The following is a 17,542-nucleotide window of genomic DNA, read 5'->3' as shown; positions in this document are numbered from 1 at the left end:
TTAAGATCTTATTAATTTATTGCGTTGATGAGGCACCTCATCAAATTTGGGAAAGGGCCGTGACTCAGTTGTTGTGTACATATTCAGTGTGCAAATGGTCCCAGGTTCAATTCCTGACATCCTCAGGTAGGGGTGAGAAATCCTACTGTCTGAAACCCTAGTCATTGACAATCAGTGTAAATAGCATGGAGTTAGATGGACTAATGTTCAAACATAGTTTGAACATTAGAGATATGGATGTGTGTGTGTGTGTGTGTGTGTGTGTGTGTACCTAGGCATTCTAGAAACACAGGATGAATAAAAACATAACAATAAAACCATACCACAATGAATCCGCATCTTAATTTATCCCACCTTTAATTTGGTCTCTTTCCTTTCACTCCCAGACAGTACTGATAACAAACTAATTGAGAGTACAGTTAATCCTCGCTCATTCTGATCTTCTTAAGTAACAGATGCCTCAATGCACCAGGAACAAGTGGTTATCTTAGCAACTGGGATCAGTCTGAAGTCAAGCACTCACTGATATGAGAACCATCTTGACAGGCCTGGTCCTGTCATGGTCTCTAGGGAGAATGTCTGGGTGTATCCATGGCAACTATTTTTGTTGGCACAATCCTTGATGTAATTGAAATATTTGTGATAAAGATATGACAATTGTAGTGTGTATGACTCAGACAGAAACTTTGTGGGTCATATTAACCTACTACTTATGTGCATGGGAAGCTAACTTTTTCCAAGTCAAGTGATTATTTTCATCTACTGACTGGCTCTCCAAAGTCCCACACAGCAGTCCTAAATTCTATCAGAAGATGCCAGGAATTCAGTTGAGAAACTTCCATATGCACTACTACGCTTTCAAATGCACCAATGCCCTTCACCAGTCAAGACATTTTACTCCTCTGGAGCAGCCCTGTGGGTCGGCAGAGTAATCCAGCCACCTAAGGCAACAGGAAGTGATGGCAGGTTTTTGGAGGACAGAGCTATGTGTGCCTGCAAGCCAGTCCAAGCTGCCCAGCTGCCCCTACCTCCCACAGATATAATGGAGGATGATAACCCATCACCAGTGTTGAAGTTAGATTTAACTGCAAGTCCAGCCATGGAATGGGAGGGGACACCATTTTCTTCAATGCCTTGAGCCAATTGTGCCACCTTAATCCTTCCCTCCATGGATCACTGCCTTGTCATGGCGAACGGGCTTGAATAACTCAGAGAAGCTATGAGCTATGCCATGCAGGGCACCCCAAGACGGACAGGTCATAGCCGAGAGTTAGACTAAACGTGATCCACCTGGAGAAGGAACTGGCAAACCAGTATTTTATAATAATAATAATAATAATTCATTATTTGTACCCCGCCCATCTGGCTGGGTTTCCCCAGCCACTCTGGGTGGCTTCCATAGAAACCAAAAATACACTAAAATATCACAGATTAAAAACTTCCCTAAAGTATTTTGCCAATAAAACTCCATGGACATAAAAAAGGAGAAGTTTTGAGAAGAAAGAGAGTTTCCAAGAGTTTCATGGGGTCACGGAGAGTCAAACACGACTACGCTGACTAAACAACAACAAATCTTTCCCTGAAGCTTCCCCAGTTTTCACAGTTTGTTCTGTTGCTGAAATGTTCCTTCGCTTACGTACATGGCAATCTTATGCATTTCTATTCAGAAGAAAGTCCAGTTGAGCTCAGTGGGAATATGTTTTCTTAGGACTAGAGACATCAGAAAGTTTTCTAAAGGCAGAAATATTGGAGAATTGGGGGGGGGATGGGAGCAGAAATCACTGGTGTTTGGCTATTCATTCCCAGTCCATAATAAAAAAAAATCCAGAGAATATGATTGGAATCCAGTGCTGTTGCTTTCAGGCAACCAAAAATACATCATTGTAATCCATTACTTTTTCACATTTGCGCACTGTACGTCCTTTCCATTGAAATGAATGGGGTTGAATAACACAAGGACAATGTAATTTATGCAACTTACAGCATTAATTGCATAAGTCAAGAAAAATAAGGTACTTTTCGACAGAAGATGAAACGCAGCGAAACGGAACCAGTGCTGCATATTACAAGTATAGGGTAGAAAGGAAAACTATCTTCTTGCATCCTTACCTAAAGACAACAGAAGCATTTTTATGTGGGCTACAGAGAGAATATGGCTTCAGGTGCAGGAGAATGAAAAGAGAGTAATCTCGCTAATTAATATTGGTGGATCTGTCTTTTTCAAGCAAAGTACATATTTAAATGGGCCAGACACTTCTTTTTACGAAGGGTGGTGATGAAGCAGAACAACTGCTTGCTCTGAGCCTGCCTGCTTGCCTGCCAGAAACTTTTAGTCTCTGATGTGGATGAATATTGCAATTCAATTATGCCGTCGCTCTAATAATAGCCAGTGGAGCTTTAATCTTATTTAGTCATTTGATCTTGTCCCGCTTTAATTGGATAATTGTTGATTGTTAACTTTATTTGGCTTTTTCAATTAGCCTAATTCCTGGATAACGTTGAGACCGGCTAAAATGCTAACACTACACTCTGAAACTGTAGCAACTCCATTAAAGTCAACTGAGCCACCGAGCTGTTTCGTTTATCTGGAGTATGCATTAAAATAATCAAAACATGGGCACATAATGCTATCTGCGTAAGGTTACATCAATATGAGGCCGCAGGGCAAAGAGGGGCAAAGAGGATTCAGCAAACAGAAACAATTGACCAAACTTTGCTGCCAAGCACATGCCACAGATACATCAATGGAATTTGTGAGGCAGCAATACTTGAAGGTTCACTTGCAAGGGACATGGAAACTGAACCTGAAATCTGCCTTATGGGAGATATCTGGAGCTGTGCTTGATGATAGCAGTATAATTTGTTAGAAGTACTTCCCTTTCCTACATAATCCATATTTGGCCAATATCTTTATTAGGCCAACTAAAACTCCACAATCCATATTAGTTTCATATTGGGGGTGGGGAGGGAATGTGGACAGTGTTCAGTCAGCCTCACTGCTTTCAAAGCCCATGGACTCTGAGCTGGGAAATTGTTGTGTTGAAGCAGACCTCTCAAACACAACTGTCCTTTATCACTGTATAATAGGAATGGAAAAAGAGACTCTCCCTGCAACAACATGCAAACTACAGGAGCTCAAAAGGTCCAAAAAGCATTGCCCTGAAACACAGCACCTGCTGACGTACATGGCAGAAACACAGAAAAACACAGAGCTATAGCAGAGAAAAAACAGAGAATACAAGCAAAAAATTAAGTTGCATGAGAGAAGCTTGAGCTGACTCGGAGCTGTTTGTTGACTCAGGAAGTGGTAAAATCACCCTGAAGCACCCCAGTTTGCCTTTTTATTCAGCACAGAACAGTTACACAGGTGTAGCTCCAGCCAACAAGGCCCAAGATCAGGGATGGTAGGAGCTGTAATGCACCAATAACTGAAGGGCCCCACAGGCTCCCGACCCTAATGGTCCTTCATGAAGCCACCTTGCTGATGCTAAGCAGGTATGAGTTGAGTTAATGTGACCATCTGGGAACTCCATGTACAATACTTTTGAGTTCCTTAGTGGAAGAAAGGCATAGGTAAATAAATACATAGGGTCTCGTGTAGATAACTTTTAGTGTTCTGCTAGTTCAGTCCTTTCATTAAAGATGCTGAGGATTGACCTTAGAACATCTGCATAACCCAGTGAGCTGGGTGTCCATATTTCCATTATTTAAATACATGATTTTTGATGAAATAGTATAAGAATGGTATATATTAAAGAGCTATAGAATTTATATCCATTTATCTTGTCATAAAAAGAAATCAGTTGTGAAACTATGATGTAGACCAGAAAATATATATGATATTTTGAGTGTCCTTATCTTCCAAAGGAAAACTTATATACTTAGCTACGCAGTTTTCAGCACATGATATTTTCTTTTTTGCCTGGAAAGTGAATTGAAAAGATGCCACTTGACAAATTCCTTTTCCTTTTCTTATAGATGCAAATCATTGGCTTGCTTAAAGAAACTTCTCTGTTCATCCTAGCTGTCCAAATGTACTTCTTTGCAGACAGGAGTCTTTAAAAATAGAAAAATGTAACAGTACATCTGCAAATGTGCTATCAATCACAAATATCTACAGGAAGCAGAAAATAACATTACGGCACTTACCATCTTGAGCACGGCTCTGCTAATATGTAGATTCCATTTCCCAATCTACAGAACTGATAGGATTTGGCTTCTTGGCAAAATGCATATATTTTCTTGATTTCTTTTCATTGATAGATTCATTTTTTAAGAAATAATGAGTACAACCATAAGATGATTTATTTATTGATTTGATTTACATTTTTAAACCTGCGAGCTCCGATCCAAAGGAAGTTAGCTAAGCCCCATCAAAATCAAGGTAGTTATGATGAAGTTGTCACATTTATTTCTAACAGTTTTGTGTGAATAGTTTTCATTGCAGTAGGACCATATAGTAAAAAGAATGGAACCCGGCAAACAACAACAACAATACACCAAGGAGGCCAACATGAAAGGGGCACATGTGCCGCCTCACCCTCGCGATTGAGGGGACCTGGGGCTTCCCATCATTACTTCTATGCTATACAGTGGTACCTCGGGTTAAGTACTTAATTCATTCCAGAGGTCCGTTCTTAACCTGAAACTGTTCTTAACCCGAAGCACCACTTTAGCTAATGGGGCCTCCTGCTGCCGCCGCGCCGCCGGAGCACGATTTCTGTTCTCATCCTGAAGCAAAGTTCTTAACCCGAGGTACTATTTCTGGGTTAGCGGAGTCTGTAACCTGAAGCGTTTGTAACCTGAAGCGTATGTAACCCGAGGTACCACTGTATGTTTATGGAACAAGAGGACGGCAATGGTGATAATTATTATAAAGTGATATTAATTAGTCCAAGAGTGTGTTACAGTCTTCTTTTTTGGCTGAACAAGAACTTTCCTGGTGATTTTAAACTCAAAACACTCTCCAGAAACTAGTTGTTTTTTTCCAGGAATAGGGAAAGGTACATGGAGACAGGGTTATAGTATCTTCTCTTGCCCATATGCCTCAGGTAATAATGCATTACCTGGAAGAGCCAGCTTTGAAATTAACTTTGGCTGGTGTTAATTTTGCAAGCTTGTGTTTATTAATTTATTCAACATGTCTTGATTGCTTCTTTATCATGAAGAACAGTCACATTAAGGTTTATTTAACAAGTTTTGAAATGCTTATGAAGATGTTTATCTCCACCTGCGATTCCTCTTGCCCAAGAGTGTTCATCATCCTCAGGGATTAGACCACATTTTTATTGACAATTAGATGCTGCTTACATTATGCGGCGCCTAAGCATTACTCAATAATATTTGGTCCACATGACATAATTCCTCCTTTGGGAAAACAATAAAATTATACCACTTGATTCTGCTAATCCCATGGAGCTTTCTCTGCTTATTCAATTAAGGACTGGATCATCTAGTTTGAAGGAATTGTTCAATTTTATCTGCAATGATGAAATTCCTTTGAAATGCTAATTTTGAGTCATTACCTCCAGACAACTTCAAAGCCTTCTTTTGCCCACTCGACGCGTCTTTGAAGTCCTTGTTTCAAACCATAAAGTAAGTAACCCAAAAATGATGCAAATGTGCATTTTAGCGACACATATCATTCGTTTGAGGCCTCGGGCCTTCTCAAAGAATTGACTGTTCACCCACAAATGTCACACTTTCACTGGTAAGAAAGGTCCCCTTGTAAAGTACAGCATTCTGGAGGTGTGCAATATTCATGCTGAAACTTGTTTGATCATATAATTTAGTGTTGAAGCCAAATAAGTATTTGGAAGATCCATCTCAGCTGGTGTTACATTTTCAACCCTGTCTCAGCCAAAGATACACTGGTGTAACTTGCTCATCCCAACTCAGTTGGCTGAGCAGATGCTGGTTTAAGTCCCCCAAATTGCAGGAAAGTGGTAGGGATGGAATAAGAAAGAGGAGACTTAAGACTAGGTCTATTCAGCTAGGTAACATGACCTGGTGTAGAATCAGAATCGTAGAGTTGGAAGGGGACTCTGGGAAATCATCTAGTCCAACGCAATGCAGGAATATGCAGCTGCCCCATACAGGCATTGAACCTGCAACCTTGGCATGGTCTAAACCGCTGAGCCTCTTGGGCTTGCCGATCAGAAGGTTGGCAGTTTGAGTCCCCGCGACGGGGTGAGCTCCCATTGCTCATTCGAAAGCACTCCAAAAAATGCAAGTAGATAAATAGGTACCGCTCCGTCAGGAAGGTAAATGGCATTTCCGTGCGCTGCTCTGGTTTCGCCAGAAAGTGGCTTAGTCATGCTGGCCATATGACCTGGAAAAACTGGCTGCAGACAACCGCCGGCTCCCTCGACCTGTAAAGGGAGATGAGCGCCATAACCCCAGAGTGGTCTGCGACTGGACTTAACTGTCAGGGGTCCTTTACCTTTACCTTTAACACTGACCTAACACTGACTTAGAGGCTCGTAACCCAAAGCTCATCCAGTCCAGCATCCTTTTCTCAAGGTTGCCAAACAGATGTCTATGAGAAGCCCATAATCAGTGTTCTCTCCACTTGTGATTCCCAACAACTGGTATCTAGAGGCCTTCTGCTTCTGACAGTGGAAGCAGACCACTGTCATTGTGGCTAGTAACCACTAGTAGGTTTTCTGAGGATGAGGCCACTCATGTGCCACCTCTAACTTTGGCTTATTTACAATTCACAGCCTTTCCTTCATCTGTCTCAGTCTCTTATTTGCCATAGTTGACATACCTCATTGGTTCTTTCTCAGGGCTTATCCACACTTACCATTTGCCTCGTGCTTTCTAGGCACTGGCCTGTGCTTTAAAGCTCTGTCCAAGCACTTTACTCTTTTTTCTCCCTGCCACTTTCCCCAGGAAAACCTGCTCTTTAATGCTGAATTGGGACAAATGGTGATTGGGCATTTCCACAGACTGCTGTTCGCTCTGATTCAGCAGTAAAGGGGGGGTGTTGTCCACTTGGACACAGAGCTTTAAAATGTGGACTTATGCTTAGAAATGCAACACAAAAGAAAGTCTGGATGAACCCCCAGTCTTCCACATGTCTCTCTTTCATCACATCCACTCTCCAGTGCCTTCTCTTCTGTTTTAACACAATCATTGCTGGTTTGATTTTTTAAAAGTTCAATATGCTTACCCACCCCCAATCTACCTTTGTAATAAATCACATATTTGAGTCCCCTATATTAAGGTTACCAGACATCCCCGTTTCCTGGGGACAGTCCCCGGATTTACAAATCAGTCCCCATAAAAATCCATTGAAGTTGAATAGTGTCCCCAGATTCATTGAAAGAAATCTGGTAACCTTACTCTATATCAGGGGTCACAAACTTTTTCAGCAGGGGGCCAGTCCACTGTCCCTCAGACCTTGCGGGGGGCCGGACTATATTTTGGGGGGGAAATAAAAATGAACGAATTCCTATGCCCCACAAATAACCCAGAGAAGCATTTTAAATGAAAGCATACATTCTACTCATGTAAAAATACCAGGCAGGCCCCACAAATAACCCAGAGATGCATTTTAAATAAAAGCACACATTCTACTCATGTAAAAACATGCTGATTCCTGGACTGTCCGCAGACCGGATTTAGAAGGCAATTGGGCCAGAACTGGCCCCCAGGCCTTAGTTTACCTACCCATGCCCTATATGCTCATTTTTTGGTCCCTTCTGGGAGCCTTAATTCCTGGTGGTATATTGCAGCTCCATGTTAAAGACCCCCCAAATACATGTGTTTTGGAGTATACCATATAATATAGCACAAGTGCACACAAAGGACATTTGGTGGCAATGTTTGCAGAAGCTGTGTATACCATGAGTGGCCAACATTGCTACTTGTACATTTTGGTCTGTTAGCATCAGCAACATGTTGCAGCAAAGGTGCAAACATCATCTACAGTGTAGCAAAACTATGTTTTCTTTTTCTAAAATTTTACTGTATTTTTGGTTTCTATGGAAGCCGCCCAGAGTGGCTGGGGAGGCCCAGCCAGATGGGCAGCGTATAAATAATAAATTATTATTATTATTATTATTATTATTATTATTATTATTATTATTATTATTACACCATAGCTACCTGTTCCAATGTCACATTTGCTACAACCTCGTTAGAAGCTTTAGACAACCAACCATCTCTCAGCCTCTTTCCCAGTTCCCATCTTTAAGCCATGGATGATACAACCCTGAGCTATTTTACAGGTCTGCTGTAAGGGTTACTGAGATAATGTATGTGAGATGCTTTGGGAACTTAGAAAAAGTAATATGCACTCTGGCAGTAGTTTTTGTTATGTGTGGCTAATGGTCTGCATTCGTCTGGGTAGATCACATTTTCTGCAGGCCTGTAGTATTGCCAGTCCCTCCTAATTATGGTCAAAGGACTTCACTTTTGCAAGCTACTAGCTAAGTCTGCCCCTAACTATAATCAACTTGGTGGCCAATTAGTATTAATTGGGAATATATATATATATATATAAACTGGTTCTGTAAAATGAATCTTTTACCACCTGCAACATTTTGCAGTCAATCAATCAAAAATCACACAATACTGGTTGTCATGCTCATTTCTCCCATTTTCAGAATAGAAATCTGGTTGTATTTCTGGAATTATTATAGCTATTTGTATTCAAACTACATGTTTAATCATTTATTCTGATGCGTGTTTGACAAAGGAATTGTAGGCGGTAGATTTGACTCTTGCTATATAGGAGGCATGCTTTTGGAGGAAAATCCTTGACCTTGATCAATTCACAATATGCACTTTAATGAATAAGAAGGCGGGGGGGCAGAGGTGATCCCTGCGTACTCGCTTCTCAATCGCATGAAAAGCTTTGCTCTACAAAACAGTTATGTAAAAGGCTATGGGTGGTTCCTTTCCAAAAGACGTACAACAATTATTCTCTATCGTTCCTGAAAGCCAAGCATACATACCTATTTGCAGGCCAAGTATCATACCTTATTCATAAACACACCACTTAGAGTCTTCATGAAGAAATTAAAGCGAGATGCATATTTCCCTTAGCGGGCTTTGTCATTGCTATTCATCTGGAGTGCACATAGCTTTTGTTGAGTCGGCTGCTTAGCACCCCTAAAGCAGATGCCTGCATTTCTGCAGTTGCTTGATTGCAGTGCATGTCAATGCTGCTCCTTTGGGCCATCCAGCAGTTGGTGAGATGTATGAACTTCATCCTTGGAGGATATAAGCAGGCTGATTCCAATGAACAAGAGGCTGCTGGAAAAGGTCACTACACATTTTCAAATGCTACCAATTAAGATAAGCCGAAAGATTCTGCTAAGAACCAAAAGAAGCTAAAGAGAATCCCACACGTCCTCTGTTCCCGGCAATACCAGAGGTGCCTGGTCGTTTGTTTCTCTGCAAACAGTGACACTCCAGCATTTAAATACCAGCCATTGTAGCTCTTTTGTCAGCTACTATGGACTGATTCCTTCCTTTGTGAGAGAATGGCTCAGAAAGTTGCCAGCCCAGCAAATGAAGCAACTGCCCTGCTCCGTTTGAACCAACAAATAATACAGGAATGCTGGTATTTACACTTATTGCAAAGGTTCTGTTAGCCAGTGCTTGAATGACCTTGGCTGTTGATGTTATGACCAGCAGCAGGTGGTGTTGGGAGGGCAACATTCTTCCCCTGAGACCCAGTTCATAGAATCAGCTGTGGCAGCCTGCAACTGTGAAGGAGGTGAAAGGCGAATGCCTTCTTCTATCACTATACATTCATAAGATCTAACAATAAAAAGACAAGAACATACTCTAGATAACAGCAAAAAGATAACGTATCTTCAAAACTAAATCTTGACCTCAGCAACAATCCTTGAACAATACCACATCCTGGTGGTCTCTAGCAGCAGGAGCAGTTTGTATATCTTGAACCAGTGGCATAGGGTGGTGGAGCACAGGGGCGGTTGCCCCGGGCACAAAATTGTTAGGGGGCGCAAATGTTTAACACCTGGTGCTGCCTCAATGCAGCTGCATGCTTTCGTCACTGGGCTCCGTTGAAAACAGCTTCTCCAGGCAAACCAGGAAGTGACCTCTCTAGACAATGGAACAGCTCTTCTTATCTTATCCCTGCGTCTGCGATGTTCTGCATGATGCAGACACCGTTAAGCAGTTGAATGCATATGCATACTCTGTCTGTCTGTCTCCCTCCCAGCCACACCCCTCTGCATGGCCCCGGGCACTGTCAACCCATGCTATGCCACTATCTTGGACATCAGGAGCAGCAGGAGTAAGTCAGGGACCGCCCCCGCCTTCCTAGAACAGGTGGAATTAGCCCAGACAGAGAGCACAAATCAGGTGTTGAGGACCCACAGCAAGTTGGCATTTGGCACCTTCTGCACCACTATAGCAGAGACTGCTGCTTTTGTGTCTGGAGACTGTCTGCACCAGAGCTCTTTTCTATTTTATGTGATTTGATTTTATAGGCCTTGCACATTCTGTTGCTGGCTTCGAAAGCTATTGCCAGCCAAATGTTGTTCAGCAGCCGTGTGTTATTTATTTGTTTATTCGTTCATTCGGGTCATTTATGGCCCACCCTTCAATGAAGTTCCCAGGGTAGCAAACAGAAGCAAATGCATAAATTAAAAACGCATAAAGCACATACTAGAATACAAATCTATAAAATGCTACAGCTGCCTGAAACCCCATAGCAGAGATAAAACCTATTTAACCTGAGCCATAAAGTTGGTTAAAAGGTCTGAGAAAATGAAAAAAAGTCTTTACCTGACACTGAAAGGATATTGTGGAAGGCACAAGCTGATCAATTTATTATTATTATTATCATCATTATTATGATACTTAGTTTATTAATCACCTTCTAACCTGCTGTCTTAAAGCTATTTGCACTTTAAAATTATTTTTTTTAAAAAAAACAAACCTCAAGTACATTAAAAGAAAACCTAAAACCCTAACAAGTAGATGTTTGTAGTAAAAGACCCATTTATCCAGCTGGGGAAGCCCATGGTAACAAAAATGTCTCCAGCTGTTTCCGAAAAGTGCGGAGGAAATACTACTCCACAGAACACACTAAAATTCCTGCTCCATGTTATGGAGGCATCAGAAATTGTTGGCTCTTGCGGAGGTAATAATAATAATAATAATAATAATAATAATAATAATAATAATAATATATTTATACCCCGTCCATCTGGCTGGGTTTCCCCAGCCACACTGGGCAGCTTCCAACAGAATACTAAAAAAACGATAAAACATCAAACATTAAAAACTTCCCTAAAGCTGTGATCCACTGAGTGCATAAGGGATAAGGTGGTCTGGTCCTAAGCTGTATTGGGCCTTATATATTAGTACCAATATATACTGCACCCTTGGCCCAGTAGCAAACTGGCAGCTAGTGCAAATCTCACAAGCAAGGGTTAGAATCATTACCCCCCCCCCCGCAAGCCACCTAGCTGCTATATTCTGACCCAGTTGAAGCCTCAAGCCCAATGGTAGCCCTACACAGAGCACATTGCAGTGATCCAACTGCAATTGACAAAAAAGAAAAGCGGTTTAACATATTGCATTGAAGGTTTTCCATGCTCACTCAAGCTCCAAAATGCCAGGAAAATTAACAGCCCTATCATTGACATTGGGTGGTCTCCTATCCTGTCGTTAGATCCATCTTCAGCACTATCTTAGAACTAGACAGTTGTTATGAGGGGCCTAACTTCCAGATTTGTCTGTTTCCTATGCAACTGAAGTTACCAGTCCACATTACAAGTACTGCTGAACCATATTCTAACTGTAAGGAAATAGCTATCAGTGGCTACTAGTCCTGTTAGCTATATATTACCTCAAATATCAAAGGCAGTGTGCCCTTGAATCCAAGTCATGATGGGAAACATGCAGTTTCTCCTCTGCAGCTATCTTGAGCATCAGCCGAATGCTCTCATATTTGACCGTGGGTGAGTAGGTCTCGTGGTAATCCTGCCCTGGTACCTGTGAAAAACCTCTGGCAACCAGTCTGGCTTTGTGTCTGACAACCTTGCCATTTTGGTCTGTCTTGGCCTTGAAGACCCATTTGCTGCCAACCAGTCTTATTCCTGGGACTACCGGTACCAGCTCCCAAGTTTGGTTCCTGTTCAAGGAATCAACTTCAGCCTTCATGGCATTAAGCCAAGGCTCAGCATCTTTTGAGGTTAACTCCTGGACCTCTTTGAAGCTTGAAGGTTCCCACACCTTCTCTGAGCTACTAAGAACAGCAGTTGCCGTCTTAGCAAACTCATCAGCAAATCTCTTCGGAGGTTTGCCTTTGGTCGCCCTTTCAGACCTGCGAACCAGACGCAAGTCTTCTGGACTCATCTCCTCCTTCTTAGGAGAAAAGTGACCAATGGTGAACAGTGGTTCTTCCAGTTCATTGTCAGACTCATCAGATGGTCTGACTGAGGCCTTTGCGCTCTTGTAGTCTGCTGTGTCATCACTGTCACTGACAGCAGCAGCAGCGCCGCCCACTGAACTGGAATCCGAACTCTGATCATCATCATCATCATCATCATCCTCAGTTTCCTCAGCTTTCTCAGCATGATCTGCTTTCTTCACATCACCTTCATCCTCCTCTGGGTAACTCTGGAAAATTCCCACGTTTTCCCCCCACTTAGGATTGTACTCAACACTCCTTGTGAACTTAATGGATTTAGAGTTAGTCATCCATACCCTGTATGCACCTTTTTCGTACCCCATGAACAAACCATGTGCCCCACGCTTCCCGAGCTTGTTGCTTTGTGGGGTGTGTACCCACATGTCAGAACCAAAGATTCTCAAGTGCTTGGTGTTAGGTTTCTTACCAAACATCTTCTCATAGGGAGTGCAGCCAATAGGTGATGACAGTCTCCTGTTAAAAGTGTAAACAAAATTCGAGAGAGCCTCCCCCCAAAACTTCTCAGGGAGATTGGCATCATGCAACAAGGTTTTTATTCCTTGCAGCAACGTTTGATTTGCTCTCTCTGCAAGCCCATTCATCCATGGCGACCTAGGCGTTGACAAGTCATGCTGGATTCCCTTCTCAGTCAGGAAAGCTTCAAACTGCTGAGAAGTGAACTCCCCGCCTCGATCAGTAAACAGACAACCAATACGTTTACCGTGAGCATTCTCCAACCAAGCACAGAATGCCTTGAACTTAGGAAATGCTTGCGATTTCTGCTCGAGCATAAACACATGAATGTACCTGGAAAAAGAATCAATTAGAACCATGAAGTACCTTGCTCTTCCCAAAGAGGGCGCTAGAGGACCTACCAGGTCTGCGTGAACTAGCTGGTAGGGTTTGGAAGCCTGCCTGCTAGACTCCTTGCCTTTTGGAGCAACCTTCACCTTGTTCTCTGCACAAGATACACATTTCATGTGAAACTTACAAGGTTTGATGTCCAAACCTTCAACCAACCCAGGCATCTTGGCTAGCGCTTGCCAAGAGAGGTGACAAAATCTGCGATGTGCATCGTGAATGCATCCTGCATGAAGAACCTTGTTAGTTTGTGCAACACAACAAGTATCAGCATTAGACATAGCAACACCATTGTCATCATAAGTTAGACAGAACAAACCATCCATCAACTTTGCATGCAAAATGTCCTCTTTGCCTTTTCTGATGACACAGACAGTCCTCTTGAAGGAAACCTCAAAACCACGCCCATTCAGCTGTGGTACACTAAGCAAATTGTCCGCAGCTCCTGGAACAAAAAGTACACCTTTGATGGTAGTATTCAGACTTGCAAGTTTCACAGTCCCAACTCCTGCAGCTTGCAAAGTCCTTCCATCAGCCAGCTGGACCTCTCCATCTTGAGGTGTGAAGGATATGAACAGATGGCGGTCTTTGGTGAGATGGCGCGTGCAAGCTGAGTCGACTATAAACCTGGCCTTCCCCTTCGAAGCAGATTTGCTGGCAAACAAAACCTTGTTTTCCACCAGCGTGGGCTTTTGCAGCTTGCCTTTAGCCTTTGGTGAAGCTGTGCCAGCAAACATAGCCTTGTTTTCCACTGGCGAGGGCTTTTGCAACTTGCCCCCCTGCTCCTGGCCATCTGCAGGCTTTATGCTCTGTTTACATCTGGCCTTCCGGCCTCTGCATAGGCTCTGACCTTGGTTCTCACGAGAAACAGAGCTCTCAGCTGCCGACTCTTTGGCTCCCCCTGGAGGCTGGAATGCTGCCTGGGATGACGTTATAGTCTGCTCCCCCTGCAGCTTGCAACCGGTGCCCTCAGCATCCCTGCATTCACTAGCATTCTGGGAAACAGCCAGGACCTCCGATGCATTCAAACACTGGGCTGGGATTATTGGCTGGTGGGCCTTTTTCAAAGCATCCCACATGTCACGTGCCGTGAGATTTCCAGCAAGCGTCTTTATTTCCTCCAGAGAGACGGATAAGACTATAATATCCACGGCCTTCGAATCCTGGGCCTGCCATTTCTCTGTCCGAGGAACTGGAGTGGCTTGAGAGACAGTATGCCAGACTCCAAACTGACGCAGCAAACTCTCACACCATTTTGCCCAGGTCTGATAATTGTGCCGATTTAACTTAGGGCACTCAGTGGCCTCTGAAGCTTGGAAAAACTCCATTCCAGCTTTTTACGTGAGCCGTTATGCCTCCAAAGACTTCTTATCTCGGCAGCTCATAAATCACGATGCCTCTGGCTCGGCTCCCAGGCCAATTAGTTTTGCCGGACATCAAAGACGTCTTCCGCGGCAAACAGAAAAGCCTCTGCTTTCGCTTTTCCAACATACCTTTCAGCAGTCTGTTGCTGTCTTACTCTCCTGCAAGTGCTGTGAATCTGGGACCATAACCTGTTGTTGGGATACTGCCAGGGAGATAAAGTCCATCTGAGCCCCCAAGCTCGGTGCCGGACGATCCATCGACCTCCCGTAGTCAGGCAATATCAGCAATTCAGCGACACTAAGCCTCAGGCTTAATGCACACTCTGACAGCAGAATTCACACAGCAAAAAGTTGCACAAGCATGAGAGCAGAACATGCATATTTACAGTTTTATTCAGCGTTGGTCAGAACAAAGAAGGCATGACCGTCTGCTCCGACTGCTCAGGCAAGACAGCCAAAAACGAAAGGAACTTACAACATAAACATCCTGTGAGACAGGAACTTATGCAGGCTGTTATACAAACATCCTGCTCCCTTTTAAGGTGGAACGGAAATATCCTAACAATTCTAACTGTAAGGAAATAGCTATCAGTGGCTACTAGTCCTGTTAGCTATATATTACCTCAAATATCAAAGGCAGTGTGCCCTTGAATCCAAGTTACTAGGGAATACAAGTGGGAAAGTTCTGCTGAGCTGCTGCTGGGCTTCCCATAGGCATCTTATTGGCCACTGTGGAAAACAGGGTGCTGGACTAGATAGGTCTCTGGTCTGAACCAGCAGTTCTGCTGCAAAATGTCTACATGCCCTCCAACATCTTGACTCCCAAAACCGTGACATTTGTTTTCCCGCCCATGCTCCTGGCTGAGTCACGTGACTCACATGAGATCATGAAGCCCCAAAGCACTTGGGGGGGGGGGCGATGTTCACATGGTGTCTGAAAACGCATGCTTTGTGGTACTGTGCAAGATTGCAGCCCCCCCAAATAATTTTTTCCAGGGTAAGATATCATGCAATTTGATATCAGGACACCCAAAATGGCTGCTGTTCTTTCATGAGAAAATGGGCTGTCCTGTTGTATGGGGGTTTTTTTCCAGGACACTTATGGGGCATGTGTCTGCCCCTTTAATTTGGTTCCAAGATCCCTCAGGATGGCTCTGTTTCAGAGTGAAATTTTGTTGTCAGAAGTAGAGTGCAGGACCTACCCTAAGGATATGCTCAATTTTATTTGCTGCTGGTCTCTATAACTATCTATGTAGGCCTCATTAATAAAGTGAAGGTCATGCATTCAAAGCCTGCTGAGGTTTTTCTGACTGGCTGGCTCTTTTTCTCTCCTTCATGCACACAACAAAGAAATAATTGCTCTGCTGCTCAAAGTTGCTCTTTTCTTGGACATTCTAAATGACAAAAATCTCTTCTTTTCTTTTGAAAGACTAACAAAGGATAAATGACTTTGTTTCTCCACCATTACTCTCTCCTGGGGTTCCTTTCAGCAGCTAATGTGTTTTTCTTTTGAAAACACACACCGACATGCAATGAAATTGCCCCATTGGCCAGTTGTTGCCCTCTCCTCAGGTGCTTTCTTCAAATGACTAATATTTTCCTCTGTTCAAACTGTTGCAGTGCTGAACTGCAACCAGCCTTGGACCCAAGAAGTAGCTTATTTCCTTTATTGGAGGAAATGAAGAGACAGCAGCTACTAGGTTAATAATCTCTTCACCTATCTTTATTTACAAAAACATGGTTCCTTCAGGGGGTCTTTTAACTGAAATGGAGCTTAAATTATACCTGCTGCACAGCACCACAGAGACTGGCTGCAAATAATTTTGTTTGTGTGGCCTTTAAAGATGCCTTGCAGTCTTCTACTTCTCCTCTTCAAAATTCAGGTCTTTCTCCGTTGTGAAATATGGCTAATGTTTTCTTTTCTGCATTGATAAAGTCTGCAGAATGAGGCAAAATAGTTGAAACTCGCAATTCCTCAAGCAACATACACTGCAACTCAATACATAGGTAAAGGTAAAGGGACCCCTGACCATTAGGTCCAGTCGTGACCGACTCTGGGGTTGCGGCGCTCATCTCGTTTTATTGGCCGAGGGAGCCAGCGTACAGTTTCCGGGTCATGTGGCCAGTATGACTAAGCCGCTTCTGGTGAAGCAGAGCAGCACACGGAAACGCCGTTTACCTTCCCGCCAGAGCGGTACCTATTTATCTACTTGCACTTGCTTTCAAACTGCTAGGTTGGCAGGAGCAGGGACCAAGCAACGGGAGCTCACCCCATCATGGGGATTCGAACCGCCGACCTTCTGATCAGCAAGTCCTAGGCTCTGTGGTTTAACCCACAGCGCCACCCACGTCCCGCAATTCAATACATATCTACCTGGTATTTCAGGTTTGAGTTGGGAGAAACCCTTTCCTGAAACCCTGGATAGCTGCTGCCAATCAGCATAGATAATACTGAATTAGATGGCTCAATGGTCTTAATTGGTACAATGCAATTCCCTATGCATCCTAGCGCAGCTGCAAGATGTAAAAAATGATATCTGCTTCTATATCAGGTTTCGCTTCCCTAAGACATCAGTGAAGTACCAAGGGGAAAGAGCTACTAAGTTGTTATGACATTTTCCTTAGGCAAATAACACTACGTATAGTGTATCTGTCAAGGAATTTATTACATACTCATTTCAATAAAATGAACACCCTCTCCCCCTCACATACAGACCTTCAAGATTTCTTGAAAATACTAACATTTTAGAGGAACCACTTTCCACTGAAAAACCGTTGCGTGTAGCTCAAAATAAAAGGCGACCTCTCACACAAACACATTTCCTAAAACAAGCAAGCTTGCTTTCTCCTGCTCCGGAGGGTAGGACTTGAACCAATGGCTTCAAGTTACAAGAAAGATGATTCCGGCTAAACA

This window comes from Podarcis raffonei, chromosome 7 (genome assembly GCF_027172205.1).
Source record: "Podarcis raffonei isolate rPodRaf1 chromosome 7, rPodRaf1.pri, whole genome shotgun sequence".
Taxonomy (NCBI): Eukaryota; Metazoa; Chordata; class Lepidosauria; order Squamata; family Lacertidae; genus Podarcis; species Podarcis raffonei.
This window is presented reverse-complemented; position numbering follows the sequence as displayed.